Below are 18,802 nucleotides of genomic sequence, written 5' to 3' on the forward strand. Positions count from 1 at the left end.
TTAAAATTAACGTATCGAATTATGATGAAATTAATTAATTAGCTAAGCATATATATATAAATCGTTAAATGATGTAATTAAATTCAAAATAGCAATTAAAAGAATTTTATCCAACTTAATAAAATACGGGGTGTTACAAAAGGGCTATCTACTACCTTAGTAAGAAGTTCCTGGAGTACGAGTGCAAATATTCACAACTCGAAAAGACATGCCTCGCTCTTGTGTGGGCAACGAAGAAGCTACGCCATTACATGCTTAGCTACTCCGTCAAAATATACTCCAAAATGGATCCAGTCAAATACCTCTTCGAGAAACCCGTCCTCAACGGACGGCTAGCAAGATGGACCCTGATGCTCTCAGAATTCGACCTCAAATACGTGCCACTGAAAGTTATTAAAGGGCGCGCCGTCGCCGAGTTCTTCGCAGAAAATCCCATCAATGACGCACAAACGATAGACACTTGGTCATTTCCAGACGAGGATATACTCCAAACTGATGTAGACTCCTGGGACCTTTACTTTGATGGAGCATCAAACTTGAGAGGATTTGGAATAGGAGTGTTGCTCATTTCTCCTGAAGGCGAGCATACGCCAATTGCTGTCAAACTCGACTTCGAGGTGACAAACAACGCTGCAGAATACGAAGCTTGTCTCATTGGACTACAAGCGGCAGTGAGCTTAGGCATTAAAAACCTCCGAGTACATGGGGATTCATCACTGATCATCAACCAAGTCACAGGATCTTGGAAAATCCGAAGCGAAAGCCTCGCACCTTATCAAGCCAGAATAGACCAAGTTGCCCAATCCTTTGATCACGTAACCTACCTACACCTACCTCGGGAAGAAAATCAATTTGCAGACGCTCTTGCGAAACTTGCATCTTTGATTAATATGCCAGATCACATGGTGGAAATGCCTTTGTGCATCGAACGACGGTCAGAGCCGGCTTATGTCCACCAAATCACCGATGAAGAAGAGATCGCGCAGGAACCCTGGTTCCAAGCAATCCTGAATTTTAAGCTCAATGGTACCTATCCACCCGATATGGACAAGAGGGGACAACGTGCTATACGCCTACTCGCTTCCCAATACGTTCTCATGCAAGGAGAATTATACAAAAAAACACCTCTTGGTGTAATCCTACGTTGCCTTGATCATTCACAGGCGCGAAAGGTGATGGAAGAAGTCCACGACGGAGAATGCGGTCCTCACATGAGTGGGCCCATGACGGCAAAGAAAATCACACGTTTGGGGTATTATTGGACCACGATAGAATCCGATTGCATCAAATACGTAAGGCATTGCCACAATTGCCAAATCTTCGGGAATGTACAACATCTCCCTCCTTCATTGCTCTATACAATGACGTCTCCCTGGCCATTTTCTGCATGGGGAATTGACATAATCGGGAAGATAATCCCAGCCGGAACAGGAGGTCATTGTTTCATTCTAGTAGCAATTGACTATTTCACCAAATGGGTAGAAGCGGCTTCCTACACTAGTCTTACAGCTAAAAATGTGGCAAAGTTCATACAAAACAACATCATCTGTCGATATGGTTGCCCACATGAGATCATTAGCGATAACGGATCACATTTCCAAGCTGAGACCGAGCAATTGCTAGCCAAATACAAGATTAGGCATCACCACTCTTCGCCCTATAGACCACAGACTAACGGCGCGGTAGAGGCGGCAAACAAGAATGTTGTCACGATTCTCAAGAAAATGATTGACAACTATAGAGATTGGCCGAGCAAGATACCCTTCGCCTTGTGGGGATATCGTACATCTGTTAGGACGCCCACCGGGGCTACTCCTTTCTATTTGACCTACGGCATGGAAGCTGTACAACCAGTCGAGCTAGAAATACCATCCTTGCGTATTTTACTCGAAAGTCAAATCCCGGAAGCCGATTGGAAGAGGGATAGATATGAAGAACTCATCCTCCTGGATGAATGTAGGCTACGCGCCTTGCATAATGTCCAAACATATAAAGCACGTATCAAACGAGCTTTCAACAAAAGGGTTAGGCCAAGAAACATCGAAGAAGGAGACTTAGTGCTCAAATCGGTTAGAGCTCTTCTACCTGTTGACCCACGGGGAAAATTCAAACCTAATTGGGCCGGACCATTTCTAGTCAAATCCATACTCCCAGGGGGTGCGGTTAGAATCACAGACCTAGATGGGAATGAGTTTTCGAACCCAACAAACCTTGACCAACTAAAACGGTACTATGCCTAGAATAGGAACAAAAACAAGCCTCGCGTAACCCCACGTGTCGCTCTTGTGGCACTAAATAAACGGCCTCTGGCCAAGCTGAAATAAGCTAATGTCACTGTGCTCTTGCATTTTGACAAATTTGTCATCCTCGTATCATCAAATAAACTAAATTTGCACCTTCAGAGTAAGCAAAAGCTCATGCTTATTTTCTAAGTTCATTACAAGCTCTTGCTTAGAACAATTATTCTTTTACATTTACTCGAACTACGCGCAAGGGTTTGATTTCATTTTTTTAAGTGAATACGTAGGCAATCCTTCACAGGATTCAACCCAGTATATCTAAAATGTAAATAGAAGGACATTTGCATTGCATTTGGAATTCGACAAGAATAATAAATAGAAAATCACAACGGTTTCATAACCATTTAACCTTTTTTATTCCATTTTCTAATAATAATAGTAAGCCACATAATAAAAATAGAATCGGCTAGGATTCTAAAAACCCCACCTTTTATTACAACAATAAATAATAATAATAATCAAATAATAAATAAAGACTCGGGCTATTCCTCCATCTTCCCCTTGCCCTTGTCATTCTTGTCATATTTCTTGTCACGACCTCGAGCCGGACGCTCTTGCGCCACTTCAGACCTAATCACCAACGGTCTTTCTCGAGGCCTAGCTTTTCCATTCTTGCCAGTCACCATTTCCGCGACACGAGTAGTCTTTGGTTTCTTCGAAGGATGAACAACTTGAAACCCGACTTCTTCTTCTCCTTCTGTCAGATGCTTCTCTTTCTCTTTCTCTACCTCGCGCACCTTGTAGTCAACGGGCTCGCGTTTCCTCAATCTCTCGCGTTCTTCAGGAGTAGTAGCTTTTCTCCATCGCAGATAAGAATCCGACACCCACAAGGCATTGGCGGAGAAATTCAAGAACCACATGTTTCTTTGGGCCCATTTAATGGCCCACTCTCTTCGGCTCTCTGTAGTAAGCGCCATAGCAGTCTGCGAGACGGTATCAAGCTTCGGGATCGTCTATTTCAGCCCAACTTGTCTCATCAGCCTTTCCGGGAAGATGCACACCATAAACTCCAATCCAGGAATGCGCACGGACCTAGTGGGATCCAAAGAAGACACTCCGGTGACGGATTTGAGGTGCCACCACGGTACGACCCACCTAATCAAGGGACCATCCTCACTCTTCAGCTTATTCTTCCAGTAATCACAGACCCGAGTGAAGTCCACCATATACAACCTCGTCCTCATCGCAATCGAGCGGGCATGATAAGAAAGAATATGAACTGGGGGCTCGATCAATCGGAGCCGTTCCATAAGCCAAACCTACCAAGAGCGGGTATTAGACATCAAAAAAAAAAACGAAAAAAAAAAAAAAAAAAAAAAAAAAAAAAAAAAAAAAAAAAAAAAAAAAAAAAAAAAAAAAAAAAAAAAAAAATGTCTTTTACCTGCAGAATGACGGGGCTTCCCAAATACGGTAAATCACGGTTGGATTTCCTATTATCCAAGCCCAAAAGAATCTCTCCTAAGCATAAGCAAGCTGGGTTCCTGCGCAGCTCCATTTGCTCAACAAGGCCCAGAAGACGGGGACCATCTCTCAAGTCTTCATCAACATGCCCTTGGAAGACATACACATGCAACAAGCAAAAGCCAAATGCCCTCCGCCTAGCAACATGAGAAACGGTGGGGTCGGCCCTGTTGATAAATCGATCAATGAAGTCCAGCATTCTCACGCCTTTCGAGGTAACTAGACGGTCCACCTCAAGTCTAGTCAACCCAAGCAAGTCTCTAAATTTGCTCTTGTACCCTTGCGAAGTAGAAGGAATGGCAGGCAAGTGTTCGGGATCCCACCCACCAATAGCGGCAATTTCTTCAGGAAATGGGCAAATATCACCTCCAGGGAACGCAAAAACATGGTAATTCGGGTCCCAAGAATCAAGACAAGCATCCAAGAACGGTTTAACAACCTTGATGAGTTTTAAACTCAACAATGATCCAAAATTATAAGAACCCATATCATGTTTCTCCATGTTCGAAAATTCGTTGGTCCATTCCTTCAAACGATTCTCCAAAGTATTCATGATGAAAAAAATTATTTTGAGAATTTTATGTAATTAGACGAAGCAGAGACGGAAGATTTGTGTGAATAAAAGCTTCATCGACGTTTCTATTTATACTAATTTCTGTTTCCAAAAATCCGTCAGAACAGAACACCTTGGGAACAGGCGCAGCACCTGCTGCGCCTCTTCAAAGAGACGCAACTCATGCTACGCCTCTTCCTCAGCTTCACTTCTGTGATTTTCCGCGTTGGATCTTTCCTAATTCCATGACGAATAATTTCCTATTCCTACGGGTTATTATTTTGGTAAATACGTGAAGATTACCATGTTTCAGGTTTCCTAATTTCGCGGGCACGCATTTCGAGGCGACATCGACATTTTCGCCATTTTACCACACTTGTATATTTTCATTTTAGGAAATAATTTTCATTTTAATTCATCGTTTTAGGAAATAATTTTCGTTTTAATTCATTTTAATTTTACATTTCTCATTTAATTCATTTATTTTAGAAAATAATTTTCAATTTACCGAATTTCAACATTTATATATTAATTTCAATTTCTTAGTTTCATTTCTACATTTCTAACTTATAGGTTTCTATTTTTTTTCTTTTTTAGGGGTAACCCTCCCTACCGTCCGGTCATTTCGGGCAAATTTTTTGCATTTTTTTTTTTGCATTTTTGCATCTTTCGAGTCATTCGTTTTGCGCTAATTAAGGCCATATGTATATACAAATGTATGTTTTGCGTGATTTTCTATGTAAATTTCGGCAGCATGACGGCGTAAACCGTCATCTACCAAACCTGTTCAAAGCTAACCTGCAGATACAAGCAACACAACCCAGCAGCAAAGGCTCTCAAGCCATCTTATATACACCAAACAAGGGAAATGTACAACAAACTGGGGGCTCTCGCCCCAAACAAAGTCCAAAATCAATGTCCAAATGTGCAAGTCTACAAAAGCTACACAAAACTACTGCTGGTCGACCTCCAACTCTGCAACTCTTGCCGCAAGAACGGCAATCTCAGCGTCCCGAACCTCGAGCTCCCTCAACAAGCGAGCTGCCTCCTCCCGAGACTGGGTCAACTCTCGCTCCAGCTCGCGGTCACCCTGTAAACAACAATAAAATGGCTCATGTCAATCGTTTCAAGCAAAGTCGGAAAATTAAAAATCAAAAATAAAACAGGCACAGGGTTCATACCTGACGGCCTCGACCGCCGACAAGTGCCTCGACGGCAGTAGCTCGCAGCCGGTTGGCCACCCTCCACAACGCCACAAACCGAGACAGCGCAACCTGCATTTTCAAAAAGAAGTTCTCAACAATCAAACAAACTCAATCAAATGTGTTCTTACGCCAAAAGCTATGCAAAGTTAGAGGCTCACCCTCCGAATCAGATGCTGCCAGTCGTCCAGACCAGCATCCGTCACAGCTACGTCAAAGTCACGCAGCTCGGAGATCGTCGTCCTCCCGGTCGCGTCAGTGTACTCGAGGGTCTCGGGGTACTCTGGGGGCTCGATGCCCGCCGCCTCGACCTCCTGCAAAGTCAAATATTTCTCATTAACCGATGATCTTTCATCGTAGTTTTGAAAATCAAGAGGAAGAGTAAAAGATGCTCACCACTACCGGCCAGTACGCCAACCTCCCGTAAAGGAACGCCGAGTAGTCCTCACCAGGAAGAAGGAAGGCGTCACCACTAGCGCCAGCCAGGTCCGCCTCCCTCTCTACCTCAGAAGGCTCCCTAAACATCGTCCTGGGAGGATCGACGGGAACCGTCAACACGTCCCGAGAGCACTGACGAGCCAAGCGCTCGCCCAAGTACCACACAGGACCCATCGACGTCCTCAACAGCAGTCGGCTCGAGCTCCTGGGTCGAAGGACCTCAGCCACAAAAGGAGGCTCTCCAGCGTACTCCGCCCAAGGTCTGGGCACCCACTGTGACAAGATAAACAAGGATCATTCCTATGATCAATTAAAAGACAATATAGAAGCAAATGTTTATAAGTAAGATACTTACGCTGTCCAGCTGAAGAGCGTTCACATCCCGCCGGTAGACACCGTGAGAAGAACGCTTGCTCTTCGTCCTGCACATCACCCAATCCCTCACCACGGGATAGGCCTTCTCCAGCGGCTCCGTCCTCTTGGGCGCGAGGCCCGGGAAGTAGGAGTACACCCACGCCTGTAAAGCAAGATAGTCAATGACGATTATTCGTGGTTTGATAAAGAGAGGAATTGATTTCGGTCTAAAGGAAGGTTCATACCTCCAGCAGTAGTCCAGGCCCGACAGCACCAGGAGAAGTCCCCTTCTCCATCAACTCCGGACGAACCATGGCCCTCATGAAGCGGATGAGGACCGCTAAACCAAGAGCGATGACCGGCCCCAACGCCCTAGGGAACTCGGGTCGAAAGGAAGGGAAGAAGCTTCGTCGTGACCTCCTCTCGCCCTTGTCTCCGAGGTAAATCGAAGACGAAACCACGAGCCACAAACGAGGCCCTCTGCTCGGTGACGGGGAGGAGGAGCCGTCTCCCTCCGTCAATCGTCACAAGCGCCGGGATCTTTCCGCAAAGTAGTCTCGAACGTAGGTGTTGGGCACCAAACCCAAGATCGCGTGACACCTTCGGCGACAAGTTCCAGCCGATCAACCTCCTCGCCTCGGCCGAGTCCATCCTCATAGCAATCTCCAGCCACTCCACCTCCTCGGACCCACACGGCAGACCAGAAATCATGCCGTAGTCCTCCAGAGTGACTCCCACCTCACCAAAAGGCATGTGAAACGTGGAAGTCGTATCCCAGAATCGGTCCAAGAAAGCGCAGACCAGGCTAAGGTTAGCCCGCAGCTTCCTCTTCGCGATATCCCTCCAGGCCTGCACCAAAGGACCGAACGCTCCACGCTCGATCATGGCCCGCTCCTCCGCCGACAACCGCTCGTAGTGCTCCATCGCTGTCGTGTAACCCGAGAACGACCTGATGTTCCCGGCCTCCTATTACGATTTGAAACAAAAGCTATCTTTAGTTTTGAATGAAAATTGAAAGAGATGTGAACAAATGAATGAAAGAAGAATGAGTAATGAGTAGTGAATTCCTATTTACCAAGCTCTTCACCGTCCTGTAGGACAGGTGACCCTCTGCAGCCCACAGCAGGTGCCTACTCTCCCAAGTCTCAGCCCACGCAGGAGCTCCTCTCAGCTGACGACCTCCTCGCCCAACGTTGGCCCGTCTCGGGGCCTCCTCCTCCTCGACAGCCTCCTCCTCGTGGACCTCGTCCCCAGCAGCCATCACCGCGGCGGTGAAGGCCTGCTCTAAAGCCTCCTCGACAGTAGCAACGTCTATCTCCATGGGAGCCCTCCCAGAAGTAGAAGCCACGTCACCTGCAACATTAAAGCAAATTTAGGCCGCGTCACGTGACGACAAGCCTTGGTTAAGGGATTTTCGAGCCTTCGAAGCCCTGAAATCGCTCTTTTCTCGCCATATTTGGCCACATTCTCGCAAACCCGATCACTCATGTGGTAATTTGGGTCAAGTCAAGCCTAATTTGAAGCCTAGTTCCGGGTTCAAGCCGAAATTTCGGCAGCATTTCCTTATAACGGCGATTATGCCCTAGGAAAGTGTCCTGAAAAAGCCGTCACAAACCAAAATTCCGAGATGGTAGAAAGTTTACCCATCATTCAAGGATCCCAAATATCAAGTTTCATCGCAAATGGGCAATCCTAAGGCTATTTTCGAAGCAATTTACGGTTTAGATGTGAAACCGTCTCAAATTTCACTCAAAGGCTCAAAACTCAACGAAAACTCAAGACAAATACATGGTTATGTTCCTAATATTACCAATTATCCATTTCTAATGTCAATTTGACAAGGCAAATGCATTTGGGGGAAAAGCCCCAAATTTTCGATCAATTGGGTCATAAACCCTAATTTTTCGATCCAAAATTCGACAAATATAGACGATTAATGCAAGAATGAGACACATACCTCGATTAGTCATGATTAATGCAAGCTTTTGGATCAAACCTTGGCGGAAATGATTGATTTTTGAGAGAGAAATTGTAGGATTTGTATTTCGAAATAATGAAATGAACTTCTGATTATCGCGTTTTTACGCAGAAAATACACTTTGGGGAATAGACGCAGCAGGCGCTGCGCCTCTTCCAAGAGATGCAGCTCTTGTTGCGCCTCTTCCTTGTGTTCCCTCCATACGGGTTTTCAAAAATTCGTTATGAGTTCGTTAGTTGTGGGCCCATCTTTGGTGCGCCTCTTCCCTGATGCTATTTTATCCTTTTGGTCCGTTTGACGATTTTCTTTCATTCCGGCCCGCATTTCCAAGCCAGCAGCAGACTGTTGCATATTATTTATTCCTTTCGAGACCTTTGCTTGTCGCAACGAGCATTTATTCCCTCACAGAGTTCGACACGCCTTCATTATTAGGAGAGTAAGCGGATACACTTTCCCTCTCACGACATGGAGATTAATTCCCAATCATGTCCCCAGCGAGAGTAAGCGGACGTACTGTCCCTCTCAAGACATGAGGATTAACTTCTACCTAAGCAGATTTCTCCTCAGCAGTTCCCGACTGTGTCCTGCTATTTATAATGCTTCTCGAAGACTACCTAAGCAGTCTTCTCCTCAGCAGTTCCCGCCTGTGTCCTGCTATTCGCGATTATTTCTCGAAGTCTACCCAAGCAGCCTTCTTTCAGCAGTTCCCGCCTGTGTCCTGCTACTCACCTTATTCAGTCCTTACGCCTGATCTTCGCTCAATAGCTCCCATGTACCTCCGGAAGCGTCTCGAGAAGAAGTCTCAGGTATGGCCTCTTCTTATGGCTGGCGAGCCTCCTTACGTAGTCTAATGGACTTTAAACGACCCTCCCCGATAGTCGACAGACTCTAAAATATTCCCGACGACAGGTCCTTGGCTCAGACCCCTTGAGCCGCCTCGCGTCGCCATAGTCGTCAGGTTGTAATCTTCGATTGACCTGATGGATATACTTTGACTTTCGCCTTGTCCAAGCCTCAGTCAAAGTGGGGGCTCAGAGATACCTCATTTTCGCACCTCTCGCAAACCACCCGGTGATGATTGGGCCGCATGTTTGCTACGCGGAACGATTTGTGACAGTTCGTAAGTTTATCGTCAAGTGATTGCTCAAATATTAATGTCTACCTCTTAGTTGTCATCTACGTGCCGATACGGTCGTTTTGACAGTAATTAGAGTACATTTGGAGTCCGGGCCTAAAACCGTCTTCATTTTCTGATAACCGTTAAATCCCGAGTCAGAATGTTCTGGAATATTCCGGATATTTCTATTCCATATTTCATAATTTTTATCTTTTGGTAAACAATTTCCCGTAATATTCGCATAAGATATTAAGGAAAACCGAATTATTTCCGTCCTACCATAACTTAAACACGGAAATCTTTCTTCCGCAGGAGGAAACCACTTGGGAACAGACGCAGCAGGTGCTGCGCCTCTTCCAAGAGACGCAGTGCCTGCTGCGCCTCTTCCCAGGTCCGTTTTTGCGTATTTTTCGTATCTTTTTCATATCTTTCCGAGATTCACTTCCAAAGAGTCTCCGAAACCCTAATTCCTTCATGTGATTAGTATAAATAGGAGCCTTCGCTCCTCATATTTCTCACGCGAGTGTCCGCCCTTCTCTTCTCCCTTTGCATTTTAGACTTTTGTTCTTACTTTTTGGCGTCTACGTGCTTGAACATTCGACCACGTAAGCTCGGATCCTTCTGAGTACCAGCCTCGTTTGCATGACCGACCAATTTGACCAACTCCACATCAATCAACTTAATCAATTTGTTTTAATTCCTCTTACGAGGGCACTTTCGTTACATTCGCGTCGAGCATCACTAATCGATATCTTAGTCCTTCTCGTTTCGTCAACATGTAAGTCTGAGGGTGTATAATCTCTTTTATTTATTGTATTTTAATTATTGTATCAAAATTGTAAGGTTTATGTCGAAAATACCAATTAAAACCGATTTCTAAAACCGTGTTCAAAACCTCTTTTTTTACGGATTTCCAGAAGATAACCGTCGAGAAAGGATGCAGCAACTGCTGCGCCTCTTCGAAGGAGCGCAGTACCTGCTGCGCCTCTTCGTTAGGCTGCCGCAGTTCCTGCTTCCTTTCTTCTTCGTTCGTCCTCTGTAATTCGTCATGTTTATTTGTTTTCGTTTGTTTGTTAATTCTTTGACATAATAGCTTATCATCTCACATGTATATCATTAATCGTCATCATTAACATGTTTAATTCATCATTAAATTCGACTTAAATCCCAAGTAATCAATATTTGCGGGTTTTCGTCATTAAACTCAATTCGGGTTTTAGAGATTCAATTCATCAATATTGAGCTTCAAGAATTCATCATTGACATATTTACATCTGTTATTTGTCATATCTATCATACATTCGTCATTAATCCGTTGTATTTAACCTAATTAATTTAGTTAGTTTCTTAATTTGTTAATTTGTTATCATTTAATCATGTAAATTAATCCGTCTTAAATCCGTCTCATCCATGTTTTATTGTTTTATGACCATTAATCATATGTAAATAACCTATTAATCACTTTCATCCGAGTAAATAATTTAATCAATCATTAAATTTACCGACGATATTAACAACACGCAATTCCGCTTCACAAACCGAATTCAAAGTCAGAACAGACGCAGCGTCTGCGCGCTTTATTCAAAGGACGCAGCTCTGCGCTTTGTTCGGTTGAATTTCGTCCCACGAACTCTGTTCTTTGCTTGACCTAGTTTAATTAGTTTACGTATAATTAACTATTAATCGTATTATCACCTTTAATTCCTGTTCATTAATTATTCTTTCTTTTATTCGTTTTCTCAAATTATCCGTTTTAAATGTATTTTCGACATAAATCGCCTAATCCGTTGTAATTATTGTAGTTTTCTTTATTGTAATTATATTTATCGTATTCATCATATTTTCTTGTATCATTTGTATGTCTTCACATGTAATTGAGCATTAAATCCTACTTCGACTTAATTGTATGCTAAATTACGTGTCAACCGACTTAGTTAATTTCTCACATGTTAGGATTAAAACTTGGATGTTGCATTGCATGCATATAATCGACGATATATCAAGTACGAATAACTTCCCTAATCATTAGTAGAGGCCTCTATCGAGGCGGGTGGGATTAGGTGTTCGATCAAAAGAGCTTCCTAATACGTACCCTCACCCCTTACCCCAGATATCTGTGAACACCCATGTTCATTGGCATCCACGAGCGTCATTCTAGACATAGAATGCTAAGGGTAACGATTGCTTAGTGTTCATGTCACTACTTTGTGTCTTGACATGACACGAGGTATTCGAACGGTTCCAATTTCCCATAAAAATTGGTGGCGACTGCATACAAAAATGCAAACGCTTGTTTCTCTTCTCTCCCAAGCGCCCCCGTGGGCCCCCGCTGTCCACACCTCATTTTCCACTTGTTCTTATATTATTTCTCTCATTTTCCTCGTACTCCTCCTCCATATCTTCACTTCTCCTCCCTATTTCGATATCCTCTTATCGTTGGCATCCCCTCTCTCTCTCTCTCTCTCTCTCTCTCTCTCTCTCTCTCTCTCTCTCTCTCTCTCTCTCTCTCTCTCTCTCTCTCTCTCTCTCTCTCCCTCTAACGTTGTCGTCTCCTTATGTTCCTCCATCTTATCATCCTCCTTCTCCTATTACTTATTCGTCTTCTCCCTTATACTTTTGTGGCTCCTTACCTTCTACTGTGACTCCTCCATCAATTACCTCATACTTCTTCTAAGATAATGACATTTTTATTAAGATTGTCTCTATTAACAGACACATTAATGCAAAAAGAAACATGATAAGGTTAATAATTTTTTTAGTCGATTCTATTTAGTTTCATTTTTCATTTTAATCGTTTCTCTTCCTATTACTACTCCAACCTCTTTCTCTAAATTCTCTTTCTCCTTATACTACTCGCCCTTCCCTCCTTACCCCTTCCTACTTCCTTCTTTCCCTAATTTCTTCCACTCTCAGCGTTTTTACTTTTTCCCTTCACCATTGTATCTTCAACATTCTCGCGTCCTCATACACCTAAGCTTCTCCTCCCTTTTCTACTCATACTATTCGCCATTCTCCCTTTACTCTTTATATTTCTCTTTCTCCTCTTTCCCTGCCTTCATCTCCCTCACTCTCTCCTTCTTCCTCGCGCTTCTATTTCTCTGTCCCTTTCTCTTTAGCGTTGTCGCATCCTAAACCACATCTCTCCTTTCATCCTCGTGTTATCCTCCTTAACTTTCCCCTTCCTCCTCCCATATTCCTTCCATGTCCCTCATCATCCTCTTATATATCCTTCGTCTCCTCTCTTCTTCCACTTGTTCTTATATTTCACCTCGTGCCAATTTTCCTCGTATTATCCTTCATATCTTCCCATTTATCCTCCCCACCTTCCTCATCCCCCACCATCTTATTGTTAGCATCTTTCCATTTACGGAAAAAACTTTTTTACAAATCTCCATCAAGTAACGTGAATGTGTCTTGCTCGACATCGGTTAGCACAGGATTCCTTGAGGATTTTGGAGCCGGGAGGCAATCCCAGAAAAGCAAGCGTTAAGCAAGTCGCTGGAGTTTTGTTTAAAATGGTTTCTCAACAACCAAGTATTATATAGTTTTGACTACTTAGTTCATTTGTACCAGCATTTTGATCTCATTTTAAGCTTGTTTTGGCTAAACGTTGCACACGGTACCCCAAGATAGTTTTGCATGTAAAATATATTCGACTTGATAAATATTTTTTAAAAAATATTTTTTAATTTGGATGGACAGGGGACATTCTCAGTTTCGTTTGACTTTGTATACCCTTTTAAGACCGATTGTTTTATAATATATTTATTTCATTATAATTACTCTTCCTCCTCCTCCCTTTCCTCATATTAATAGCTCTTCTCCTCCTCCTCCCTTTCATTATAATTACTCTTTACTCATACTCTTCTCCATCTTCCTCACTCTCTACCTCGTCCTTCTGTTTCTCTCCCTATATTCTCTCTAACGCCGCCTCATCCTAAACCACTTCCTCCTCTTCAAAACTCGTGGTCCTCCTTCTTCCTCCTCTATAACTTTTGCGTTTCCCTATTTTCTTCTTATATATCCTCTATTTCCCCTCATTTTCCACTTGTTCTTATACTACTTCTTCCATTTGCATCGTACTCCTCCTCCATATCTTCACTTCTCCTCCCTCTTTCCATATCCTCTTACAGTTCACATCCTTTCATTTCCCTTTCTCTTACCTTCTTTTCTTTCCCATTACTCACTTTCTGGATCTCCACCCCTTTCTCCTTCCCCGGATCCGTATTATCCTCTTTTCTTTTCTCCTCATACTACTTGTCCTCCTCCATTTACCCTATTCCTCATTCGCTCCCTTATCTTCTCCCCAACGTCCTCTCTCTCTCTCTCTCTCTCTCTCTCTCTCTCTAACGTTGTTGCCTCCTTATGTTCCTCCATCTTATCATCCACCTTCTCCCATTTCCTATATTTCTGCTTCCCTATATTTTCGTTGCACCATGCACGGTGCGCACTGTCCCCGAAGATATTTTAATCTCTTATCTTTTTGGTGTATGTGATATCTTTTTTTGTCCAATTGTACGTATTTTTTGGGTGGCGGTGACAATCAAACTATTGATGTTTCATGGTTTTCATGGTTTTCATGGTTGAGTCGATTACATTAAAAATTATTTATCTTTGTTGTAAGCGTGAATATCCGAAAAAAAATACGCCTTTTATCCTACTACTTGTCCTCCTCCATTTACCCTATTTCCCATTTTCTCCCTTATCTTCTCTCTCTCGTCCTTATCCGCCCCCCTCTCTCCCTCTTTCTCTCTCTCCCTCTCTCTCTCTCTAACTAACGTTATCGTCGCCTTATGTTCCTCCATCTTATCATCCTCCTTCCCTCATTTCCTAGTCGTCTTCTCCCCTATATTTTCGTGGCTATTTATATTTCTTTTGAGAAATTGTCATTTTTATTAGGATTGTCTTATAAAGTACATGTATGCAAGGGTAACAGTCGAGTATATTTCACAGCTGTGATTTGTGAACATTTCGGCTTCTTTTCATTTTGTTATAGCCATGCCCTGGACAAGCTAATTAATATCGATCTCGTATTTGAGGATAAACTATAATTCATGTTGGTACAACTTAGATCATATTGGCTTTGTTATTGCTGGAGTGTAATTTCCCAAAAACAGCTATAGTAAAATTGACCCCAAATATAAATATAATAATTTTTTAAGTTGCGTTTTTTTCTATTTATTTTAATCGTTTCTCTTCTTATTACTACTCCTACCTCTTTCTCTAAATTTTCTTTCTCCTTATACTACTCGCACTTCCCTCTTTACCCCTTTCTATTCCCCTCTTTCCCTAATTCCTCCCCCTCTCATCGTTCATACTTTTTCTCGTTACCATTTTATCTTCAACGTTCTCGCGTCCTCATACACATACGCTCCTCCTCCCTTTTCTACTCAGACTATTCGGCATTCTCCCTTTACCCTTTATATTTATCTTTATTCCGTTTTCCCGCCTTTATCTCCCTCGCTCTTTTCCTCTTCCTCGCGCTTCTATTTCTCTCTCTCTTTCTCTTTAAAGTTGTCGCATCCTTAACCAACTCTCTCCTTTTTTCCTCGTGTTCTCCTCCTTAACTTTCCAATTCCTCCTACCATATTCCTTCTATGTCCCACATCATCCTCTTATATATCCTTCGTTTCCCTTCTTAAATATATTTGACTTAAATAAATTGTTTAGGGAAGATATTCCGGTTGTATATTTACACGGACATTGTGGTATATTTGTTCCCTTTGCATGATTCCTACGGAATACCCCAAGATTTTTTAATTGTTAAATGCGTATCCTATCATATTTCTTTTTCACATTGATTGTTGTTAAACTTAAACTATTGTTATGGTACTTTATTAATAGTTAAATCGTTTTTAAACCAAATTACTGTATTATCTTGATTGTTGATGTTTCATGCGTGAACTAACATTGGATTTCTATGGCAAAGCTAGGTTTTTCTTTGGCAATCAGATTAAAGAACTTGATAAGAATAAGAGTAGGTCAAATGAACATTGATTAACGAAAACACAACACACCTAGTAATGTGAAGTCTCACGCTAAGCTGGCACACCTCTGAAACAGTTTATGAATATTTTTTTTTCGAGATTGTTTTAGATTTTTTATTTTATTATAATTACGATTCCTCCTCCTCCCTTTCCTCATACTAATAGCTCTTCTCCTCATAAACCTTTTTACTCCTCCTCCTTCTTTTTCTCCACCTTCCCACTCTCTACCTCGTCCTCATGTTTCTCTCCTTATATTTTCTTTAAAGGCGCTGCATCCTAAACCACCTCTTTCTCTTCAAAACTCGTGGTTCTCCTTCTTCCTCCCCTATAACTTTTGTGTTCCCCAATTTTCTTCTTATACATCCTCTATTTTCCCTTCTTTTCCACTTGCTCTCATACTACTTCTACCATTTCCCTCGTACTCCTCCCTATTTCCATATCCTCTTATCGTTCACATCCTTTCATTTCTCTTTCTCTTACACGCTCTTCTTTCTCATTACTTTCTTTCTGAATCTCCACCCATTTCTCCTTCCCCGCATCCGCGTTATCCTCCTTCCTTTTCTGCTTCTACTACTTATCCTCCATTATTTACCCTATTTCCCATTTTCTACTCTATCTTGTCTCTCTCGTCCTCACCCCCCCTCCTCTCTCTCTCTCTCTCTCTCTCTATTTAACGTTGTCGACTCTGGCTCTTTATATTTCTTCCGAGAAAATGACATTTTTATCAGAATTGTCTTATAAAGTACATGTATGCAAGGGTAATAGTCGAGTATATTTCATTGCTGTGATTTGTGAGCATTTAGGCTTCTTTTCATTTTGTCATAGTCATGCCCTGGGCGAGCTAATTAACATCGATCTCATATTTGAGAATAAACTATAATTCATGTTGGTACAACTTAGATCATATCGGCTTTGTTATTGTTGGAGTGAAATTTCCCAAAAACAGCTATAGTCAAATTGCCCCCAAATGTAAAGTTAATAATTTTTTAAGTCGAGTTTTTTTCTATTTATTTTAATTGTTCTCTTCCTATTACTACTCCTACCTCTTTCTCTAAATTTTCTTTCTCCTTATACCACTCGCACTTCCCTCTTTACCCTTTCCAACTCCCTTCTTTCCCTAATTCCTCCCTCTTTCATCGTTCATACTTTTTCTTGTTACCATTTTATCTTCAACGTTCTCTCGTCCTCATACACATACGTTACTCCTCCCTTTTCTACTCATACTATTCGGCATTCTCCCTTTACCTTTTATATTTATCTTTATCCTCTTTCCCCGCCTTTATCTCCCTCGCTCTCTCTTCCTTGCGCTTCTATTTCTCTCTCCCTTGCTCTTTAAAGTTGTTGCATCCTAAACCAACTCTCTTCTTTCATCCTTGTGTTCTCCTCCTTAACTTTCCCATTCCTCTTTTCATATTCCTTCCATGTCCCACATCATCCTCTTATATATCCTTCGTTTTCCTTCTTCTTCCACTTGCTCTTATGACTCTTCTTTCTCATTATACTCTTTCTTCCCTTCTTACCCTTTCTTACTCCTCTTTCTCCAATTCTTGTCGCTCTCATTATTCAGTATTTTTCTCTCTTCAACTTTTATACGCCCCCAGACACCTCATCTCCTCCTCCATCGTGATAAAAAAAAATTCTCAATGAACTTATACATTAACGAAAAGGAAGTTCGATAAGGTTAATAAATTATAATTTTTCAATCCGAGCTTTCTTAATTTGGTTTTTGAATTTTTCGTCATAACAACTTCTCATCCTATGACTACAACTCCTCCTCGTTTTCATCATATACTTGCCCCTTTTCCCCTTACCCCTTCCTACTCCTAATCATCCTCCTCTTTCCCATGTAACTTCATTTCTCCCTTGTTATCCTTTTTACTCCAACGTCCTCTCGTCCTCAACCACTTGATTAATTATGGGATAAGATGATGGTAAATAGACTTAAATGGTTTAGCCATGTGAGAAGGAAACCTATGGACGTAACAGTTAGAAGACTGGAGACATGGGGAACACAAAAGGTTGCTAGGGATAGAGAGAGACCAAAATAGACACGGCTAAGAGTTATAGAACATGATATGAGATTTCTCGGGCATAAAAAAGGAATGGTGACGGAGAGGGCACAGTGGAGGAAAACGAGACATGTGAATTTTTAGTATATGCTCTTGCTTGAAATATTTAGTGTTTTAATTTTAATTTTTAAAAAATCTTTTGTTCTTTTAAAATTTATTACACATTTTAAAAAAAAAAAGCTATACTAAGAGAATATCGAGGGATATTAAGGATTATATAGTAGTCGGTAGAGTTTACTTTAAATAGTTAGCGGCTAGTCTTTAGTAGGATGGAGCAGGCGTCTGTGTTAAACGTATTTCCCGTCTTAAATCAGAACTTGCCAAATAGTTAATATACCCGACTCGACTCTTTTTTTTTTTAAAGTAGTTTCCACGTCCCAATATATTTTACTCGTACTTAATTTTGAATGCCTCTAAAATTTAACTAAATGTTATGAGAGTAGACTATTGAAAATATTTGTAATTGATTATACGGTATTTTCTGACAATTTTAAATGAAGCTAATATATAGATCCACCATTGCTACTTCTAATTACACCATTACTCTTGCTACATTACAAGGTCTTTCCTAAATATATTAGTTATCATATTTCCTAATTCTATAATGTCGTTTAGGTTACTTTCCTAATTCTAGAATTTTGTCCAAATCATTCGGGACAACCCGACATCCTCCGTTATCATCTTTGCTGGGGCATAAACCCTTACAATCAACCGAACCTTGAGATGAGGCCTCATCTGAAGGACTATCTGGGCTACTGAAAATGCGAGCCCTTGCCTTGTCATACTCCTTTCTCTCTTCCACGGTTCATATCAGCTTCTTCCGCTCCATATCAGCTGCATCACCAGAGGACGTCCTACCAGGCCTAGTCTTGATAGCAACTTTCACTTGTTCGAGCTTGTTGTTATCCGACTGTTTAGGAGATGGATATTTGCTCTCGGCAATTTTGCTGAACATAATTTTAGAACAGATGCAATCAGTAAAGACCCTTGTACAGCTGCCATCGATCTTTTGAATCTCTACAACGATACATCAGGACCAACAAAAAAGTCATAATTAAAAATTGCTCACAGTTATGCAACTTTGTGTCAAGCTGACCCGAGTTAGACTAAACAAAATAGCCAAATATGACAGGAAATTTGTGTATCTTTTTGGATTATATCTGATCTCAAATGACTCATGGCTTCACCATGTTGCTTTAAATGACTGGTTGGAAATTGCATTGACCTATTTCTAGATAAGTCTAACAAAACTCGTAATAATTAAATCTGCTCACAGTACATTTAGTTAGGATTACCTTTCACATCTAACTGGCCGATACAGACCAATAAAAATAAACAGAAAA

This window comes from Silene latifolia, chromosome 4 (assembly GCF_048544455.1).
Source record: "Silene latifolia isolate original U9 population chromosome 4, ASM4854445v1, whole genome shotgun sequence".
Lineage (NCBI taxonomy): Eukaryota > Viridiplantae > Streptophyta > Magnoliopsida > Caryophyllales > Caryophyllaceae > Silene > Silene latifolia.